Here is an 8,182-nt window from a genome sequence, read left to right on the forward strand (position 1 = left end):
GCATCTGTGTTGCAGGCTTGTAGATAATTTCTACATCAAACTGCTGTAGGATAGCTATCCAGCGTTCGTAGATCGCTCCTTTCATCTGCTTCTGAAATAGAGGTCGAAGGGCTTGGTGGTCACATTCCACAAAGAACTTCTGTCCTCTCAGATATGCAGCACAATCAAGAACAGCAGTAACCATTCCAAGAAGCTCAAGTTTGGTTGGACCATATGATCTTTGGTAGCGGTTCAGCGACTTTGATCCAAACCTGACAACATGGATATCACCTGTGGTAGAGTCAGATGTAGATTGATATAACATATAACCTATTCCTTTTGAGCATGTATCTACACTAACATAGAAGGTTTTGTCAAAATTTGGAAATGCTAAGACTTCTGAATGTTCCAAGAGAGATTTTAGACGGTCTAAAGCATCTTGACATTCCTTTGTCCAATGAAATCAAATACCTTTCCGTGTAAGATTGATCAAAGGCTGTGCCTCAGCACTGTAATTGGGAATAAACTTTCGAAACCAGTTGAAAAGGCCGAGGATCCTTCGAAGAGATTTAACATCGGTTGGAGGACTGATTTTCTGCACAGCATCTATGCGATCAGGTGGAGGGGAAATTCCTTTGCTAGATATTTTGTGTCCTAAGAAAATGCATGAGTCTTGGGCAAAAAAACACTTTTTGGGTCCCAGTTTTAGTCCAGCAGACTCAAGTCTACAGAAAACCTCCTCTAAATCTATCAAATGTTGTGAAAAAGTTGATGAGCTGATGAGGATGTCATCAAGATAACACAGACAAGACTTAAATGTCAACCCTCTAAGTACTTTGTCCATTAAAAGCTGGAATGTGCTAGGGGCGGAGCTTAATCCCATTGGTAACCTTTGGAACTGAAAGGTGCCATAACATGTATTAAATGCGGTCAGTCTTGCACTATTCGAATCAATAGGCATCTGAAAAAATCCAAACGAAAGATCAATTTGATGTGAAATATTGTGGTGTGTTGTTGGAGAAAGATTCAGTTAATTCTTGAAGGTTAGGTATTTCATACTGAAAAGTTTGGGTCTGTGAGTTAAGGTATCTGAAGTCGACACAAAATCTAAACTGGGATAGACTGGAGTCTTTAGTAATTGGTTGAGATGGCTTGGTGTCCCTTCCTCGCTTAGAAACAAGGACCACTGGGCTAGTGATGATTATTTCCTCTGACTCGCTTATTGGGGCAATGATACCTTGGCGTAAAAGTTCATCCAGTTGATGCCGTAGTACTTCCTTTTTGTCTGGAGGAAGTCTATAGGGTCTCTGGTGTTTTGGTTTGGCATCTGGTTTTAAAAGTATCTTGTGGGTAACAACATCAGTATAGCCAAAGTCAGGTGAGTCTGGAGTCACAAACAATCCTTTATGCTTCAGCAAGAGTTCTTTTAGGCTATTCTGTTCTGATGGTGACATGTGCTCAGAAATATTGAAATTGGCAATAGGTGTCCAATTCGCTGTTATTTCGAGTATCTCGTTCAACATTCTGAACAAAACAGTCAGATACATCGGTGCTTTCAAAATCTGCCGACGCGTAAGAAAAATGAGCGATAGTCTTACCTTCTAGAATTGTAATTTGACTTGTACCAGCGTTAAGGATTTTAATTGGCACTGAATGTTCATGAGAAACTGTCACTAAAGTCTTTGATATCAAAAGATGTTTGTGAATACTATATGAACTACCAGAACAAACACCTTGTGAACCATATAATACATGGTTAGGAACAGATCCCCAGATAACCATTTCAGAATTTGCTTTTATGGTTGTACGGCGTGGACATTTTACACAGTTTTGGCCGAATGAATAAGTATTTTGTTTGAAATCTAAAATAACACCCTTGTCATGTAGAAAACTAGTCCCTAGAATCATTGGATGGGATGTGTGTGGCAGGATATGTACTGGTATGCTATGAACATTGCCTTGGATACGCATATTAACCATTGCTGTTCCTACAAGAGATATTGTTTGGTTGTTAGCAAGAATTATTTGATCACTTTGTGAATGTTCAAAACCAAACTTCCAGGTCGTAGGAATGCGCGAAAACAAATCATTGCTAACAATGTTGATCTTACTACCAGTATCCAACAGGGCTGCTATCTTGATAAAGTTAATGTCAACTAGAACTTGAAGTTTCCCTGGTGATGTGTAGATGGTCTGCTCTGTGATGGTACACATAGTCTGCATCGGAAAGCTGGGTGGCCATACTGGGAACAGAGTTGGCAATGGATACCAATAGCAGATTCACCAACACCAGTCCAATTACACTGACGACTCATATGTCCCATACCATGACACGAGAAACATTCTATCTGTTGAGTGTCGCGACTCTGACCTTGACCTTGTCTGTATCCTTGGGTATAACTTTGACCTTGTCTTTGACCTTGTGTATAGGCTTGACCTTGAGTATGACCTTGTCCATGGGTATAACCTTGACCCTGGGTATAATCTTGACCTTGGACATGACCCTGACTATGACGGAATGGTCTGTACTGTGGTTGCTGGTGGGAAGAGCCATGGCTGTGCACTGTTGTCAATGTCGCAACCATCTCTGTCAAGGACTTCACTTGAGTCTTAAGGTCCTCAAGTTCAGAAGAATTTGTTTTGTTCTGTGATACTGCACAAATAGTGTTGTCCAAACGAATACCACAACTCTCTGCCATTTTTGCTTTTGAGAGGGCCTGGTCAAGGGTGGTAGGAGAACCTGCACCAACGTACAATGCCAAATCTTTTGGTAGACCTGTAATAAATTTTGCCATTAATTCATGTTCAGGTTTTTTCATTAATTGGCCCTTTTCCAGTACCAAGCAATAGAAATCTTCGATTGGCTGACCAGGAAGCAAGTGGAGAGACTGGAAAATAGCAGTTTCTGTGAGCATCTGGGGACTGTGCCAGTCCAAGGCTAGAAACCGTCCCTGAAAAGCACTAATTACAGTGTCCCAGCTCTCTTTTGTAGAAAAAGGTAGATTATTGAACCATGTCAAAGCTGGTCCCTGCAGGTGGAGATGGAATGCAGCGATTTTTCTAGCATCAGATTCAACAACATTTATTAATGTGGCATAGGAACTAAATTCATTCAAAAATTTATCTGCATTCTCATGAGGATATCCTGTAAATTTTGTGCAAGTAATTGCTTTAGCCATGATGTTGAAATTTAGTTCATCTGTTGTCTCATATGTATCTAAATTTGGAAATGTAACTTCTAATAAGTTGTCAGTAATGTTCAGTTTATCATCAGTAATACTTGTAGTAGAACATGAAGAACTATCATTTTCAAATTTGAATGAGTCTTCAAAAAGTTGATTTGTTTTTAAAAATTGTCATCAAGAATGTTCGAATCACTATCATATTCATTTTCCACATTGTAAATTAATGGAGGTGTAAGGCTATTCATGACATGTGACCAGTCATTTTACAAATTTCACCTCTGTTTTTCATCCTTGGAAGAATAGTTCACAGATGTTGGCCGGTAGGCTTTCAAGATTTAAAATAGTGAACACATTTATATAAAAAAAAAATTGAAATTTTCACTCTGCAGGTTAATTTCGAGTCAATAAATGCAATTAATAATATGCAGCCAATGAAACACACACATGTATGTCGGCCGGTGGGCTTTCAACAAAACATGTGACTTTTATAATATTTGTCATATATACACACACAAACTGTAGGCCTATACTATACAAATTCATATATATCACAATTTTGTGTCGGCCGGTGGGCTTTCAACAACAATACCATGTGACTAAGGTCAGTAAATATGCAAATGAAAAGACAAGTAGAGTTTGTACGTTGATATAGTCGGCCGTTGGGCTTTCGACTCAAAATCAGCAGTTTTTATTGGACAAGTTCATGACATACAAACAAAACTTTGCGCTGCCACACAGAAAGTAAACTTTGTCGTGGATGTAGGCCATCATGAAATTTAAAGTATGAAAACCTGGATATGCGGCCACGTGATCTATGGATCCGAAGGTCAGTGTGAAGGCCTAAATGTACTCCAGTGTGTGCGATATTGAAATTTGATATGAAGTCATTCAGCCCCATTAAAAAGTCCTCAAAGTGTTGCTGATATCTTGGACATACTACATCGAGAGTCAAGTGTGATTTAGAGGGATATTTGGCAACTGTACGTCTGATATATTTTGGTGGAACAGTGCCGAAAAGTATTAGAGCCGATGGATTTTTATTTAGAATAGGTTGTCTATGTGTTGTTCGATGTTCAAAATGGTAGAAACAAGACTTTCATATAGATTCGTTTTACATTGGTCAGAATAGTTAGCTATATCATCAGGGATGTCATTGATACCAACACAAAATATGTAGAGCTTATAATCGGTGTGGTCGAAGTTCCTAAGTAAAACTATGTGGTCTCGAAGTGTTGACCCCCTTGATACTCGCAATGTTAACTCGTCCAAATGAGCACCAGCAAATCGGGAATCGCTAAATAAAACACACTTACTCATAACAATCCGTCACATACTTTTCAATTCGGATTCTCCACCATGTAGTGTTTGTCCGGGGAATTAGCTCAATATTATCTTTTAAAAATAAAAAAAAACACTCGTAACACGTGTTTCGTTTTCTCTCGACAATCGCCTTCTCTCTATTTATTTTCCTCTAAACACAAAAGAGTTCAACAAACCTCAAAACTGGAAGTTGGGAGTTATCGCCCTTACCACAGTTCCCAGACCAGTAATTTCCATTATACATAACTGGTAATTCGCTGGTATAAGGGCCTCGAAGTAAGTTTTACATCTTGTATAGAGGCATCAATTGTTTTTCTAAATATCATGTTGGTGCTGATTGGGAACTTTTTTCCCCCTACACCGACTTTGAGTCCCGGTTGCACGCGCACGGTTTACTAAATGTTATTTACATTTAAAAGATCAATAATTTGACATTATTAATAGGTATATATACATAGGGGGTGTCTCATAGTGTAAGTGATATACATACACATTAGCGTTTGTTGACTTGTGGATGTTATTTTGATAGTCGATTTCTGATTATTTGTCAAGTGGCGGAGCAATCCCCACACAACTTGGACAAGGAATCAATAATTAGTTTATTTACACAACAAGTTTGTTTAAAAACACTGTACTTGTGCTTGTACTTGGCTACTAGATCTATAGAATGTTCATAGGGTAACCAATATGCCCAGTACAGACAACCAAAAATGGGATACTGGGATTACACTACTGTTTCCATTTAGGAGAACTTATCATTGTTGTTCTTCCAATGACTATTGAGCTTGGTCTTGAAGCTATTGACAGTTTTTGCGGTCACCACATCATCTGGTAGTCCGTTCCAAAGGTTGACAACACGGTTTGAAAGCGTTTTTGCTTGTATTAAGGCGGAACTGCTTTTTGAACAGTTTGTTGACATTACCTCTGGTAGCTGTGTAATTGCGTTGACAAAACATTCTGCTTGAATCTATGTGATCAATATTATTTATAATTTTATAGAGTTGAATCAGGTCAGAACGTTTGCGCCTGTACTCCAGCGTAGGTAATCCTAATGTCCTCAGGCGCCGCTCATAAGGTAGATCCTTAAGGGTCGGTACCCGTTTTGTAGCCCTTCTTTGTACATTTTCTAGCGTATTTTTATCCTTTTGGAGGAATGGGGACCAAACAGATGTCGCATACTCCAGGTGGGGTCTCACCAATGTTTTATATAGTGTGGTAAATATTGCTGGGTCCATGTGAGTAAAGGTCCTGAAAATTACTCCCATTATCTGGTTTGCCTTTGCTGCTGATGAGTTGGAATGTCCTGAAAAGCTTAGTTTATCGTCTATTTTTACTCCAAGGTCTGTTTCGTATTGGACTTTTTGGATATGGACTTCCTCATTGGTGTTTTTGATTTTGTATATTGATGTTTTTGGATTGTTGCCTATTTCCATATGTTTACATTTATCCAAATTAAGTTTCATCATCCAGTTGTCTGTCCAATGCACAATTTTGTCTATGTTGTTTTGGAGTTCCTGTCTTTTTTCTTGGGTGTTATTTTTCAAGTAGAGCTTGGTATCATCTGCAAATAGTTTTACTAGGCATGTTAAAATTTCTGGTATGTCATTTACATAAATGAGGAAGAGAATGGGTCCCAGGACACTTCCCTGGGGGACCCCACTGGTTACTGGTAGACTATTTGAGCAGTGTCCGTGTATTATGACTCTCTGTTCCATTCCTGTTAGGAAGTCCTTAATCCAATTGAGGGTATTTCCTTTGATACCATATCTCTCAATCTTGTATAGCAGGAGGCTGTGGGATACCTTGTCAAAAGCTTTGCTGAAGTCTAAATATATTAGCTCGGTATTACATCCCTCATCCATAGCCGAGATCCAATCTTCAATAGATTCAAGGAGTTGGGTAGCACATGAGCGGCCCAGACGAAAGCCGTGCTGTTCTTTGGAGAAGAGGTTATTTTCATCCATGATGTGTTTGACTATCTCGTCTCTGACTATTCGTTGGAGGATCTTACAAGGGACGGAAGTTAAACTTATAGGTCTGTAGTTGGAAGGATCCTTCTTTGAGCCTTTTTTAAATATTGGGCAAACATTTGCTTTTTTCCAATCATTCGGGAGTTTCCCTTCTTGGATTGACTTATTGAAGATGGGGGTAAGGAAGTGTTTAGTTTCTTGGGCAGTCTTCACCATCAGCATCGGATGTATATTATCAGGTCCCGGTGATTTGTTGGGATTTACTTTTGAGATGGCCTTGAGAACATTTTCTTCAGTTATTGTTATGTCTTCTAATGGTCTGTTGTATGTCCTCTCAGTAAGGGTTGGAGTGGCATTCATAGGGGCATTGGTGACAAATACACTAGCAAAGTAATTGTTCATTGTAGTTGCTATTTCCTCTGATGTTGTTGTTAGGTCTCCAGTAGGCTTTTCGATATTGGCGATAGTGGAGGCCGTTTTTGTTTTTGAACGGACATACTTCCAGAATAGCTTCGGGTTTGTTTTGATCTTTTCAGCCAAGTCCTTTTCATAGTTGTATTTTGATCTTCTGATAGATTCTGTGGCCCGGTTTCTTGCTATCTTGAAGTTATTATAGTTCTGTGCTGTCTTACAGTGGAGATATTTTGTCCACATCTGATTTTTCCTCCTTATCTTTTCTTTCGATCCCCTGTTTATGTATGGCTTTTTATACTTTCTCTGATGGTCTTTGTATATCGGAACATTTTCTTGTATTTCTTGGGCAAGGTAATTATCGAAGATCTTCCATGCTTCTGTAATATTGGACGAGTTCTCAATTTCGGCAATATCAATGTTCTTTAGGTTGTTGGAGATAGCTTCATAATCACCTTTGAAGAAATTACGTCTAGGAGAGTTTGTATCATTTTGGATTTTTTCCGTGTAGGCGATAAAGTCGAAAGATAATACAACATGGTCGCTGAGTTTCTATATCGCTCCTGAATGATACTTGTTTAACTTTCAATAACACCAGGGACCCCACAGATGTTTTTAACGCCCGTGCCTTCGACATTGCTTCGCCAGTCGCAGCAAATTTTGAGATTTCAGTTTTGAAATGCGATTATTCATAATCTGATTGCTGTTAGACCTATCCAACAAGAACTTGACCCCGTACGGGATGTTGTCAGAGAACGACGGGAACATGACGGTCGTACTTTATAACATTGTCTTGTAATCGACACGAAACTTCTGTGCCATTTCGTTTTTCAAATGTTAAGTTTTTGGTGCCAGTGTTGAAAGGTATTAATACATCACTTTATAATAGTACTAGGGTGCTGATAATTTGCAATAGAGTCCCTCTTGAGTTAAACTATCCCTTGCCGGAGTTAACCTAAAATATCTATTTTGAGGGGAAAAAAAAACATATTTTTCAAATGTTGAGACCTAGAATATTTCTGCGTGAAGTTTTTGGTGCAAGTGTTGAATGGTTTTAATATAACACTTAATAATTGTACTAGGTGCTGATATTGGGCGATAGAGTCCCTCTGGAGTAACACTATCTCTTCCTTGAATAAAACTAAATTTTTTTTTTTTTTTTTTTTTGTAATTTTTGGACTTTTTGGGCTAAGTTTATGTTGCGATTGTTGAAATACATAGTAATGCATGGTATTAAGGTCCCTGTGGGGGTTAAACTATCCCCTGCAGGAATTGAACTGAGAGATTTTTAAAAGGAAAAAAACCCAGATTTTTCAC

The sequence above is a fragment of the Pecten maximus genome, chromosome 2, assembly GCF_902652985.1.
Source record: "Pecten maximus chromosome 2, xPecMax1.1, whole genome shotgun sequence".
Classification (NCBI taxonomy): Eukaryota; Metazoa; Mollusca; class Bivalvia; order Pectinida; family Pectinidae; genus Pecten; species Pecten maximus.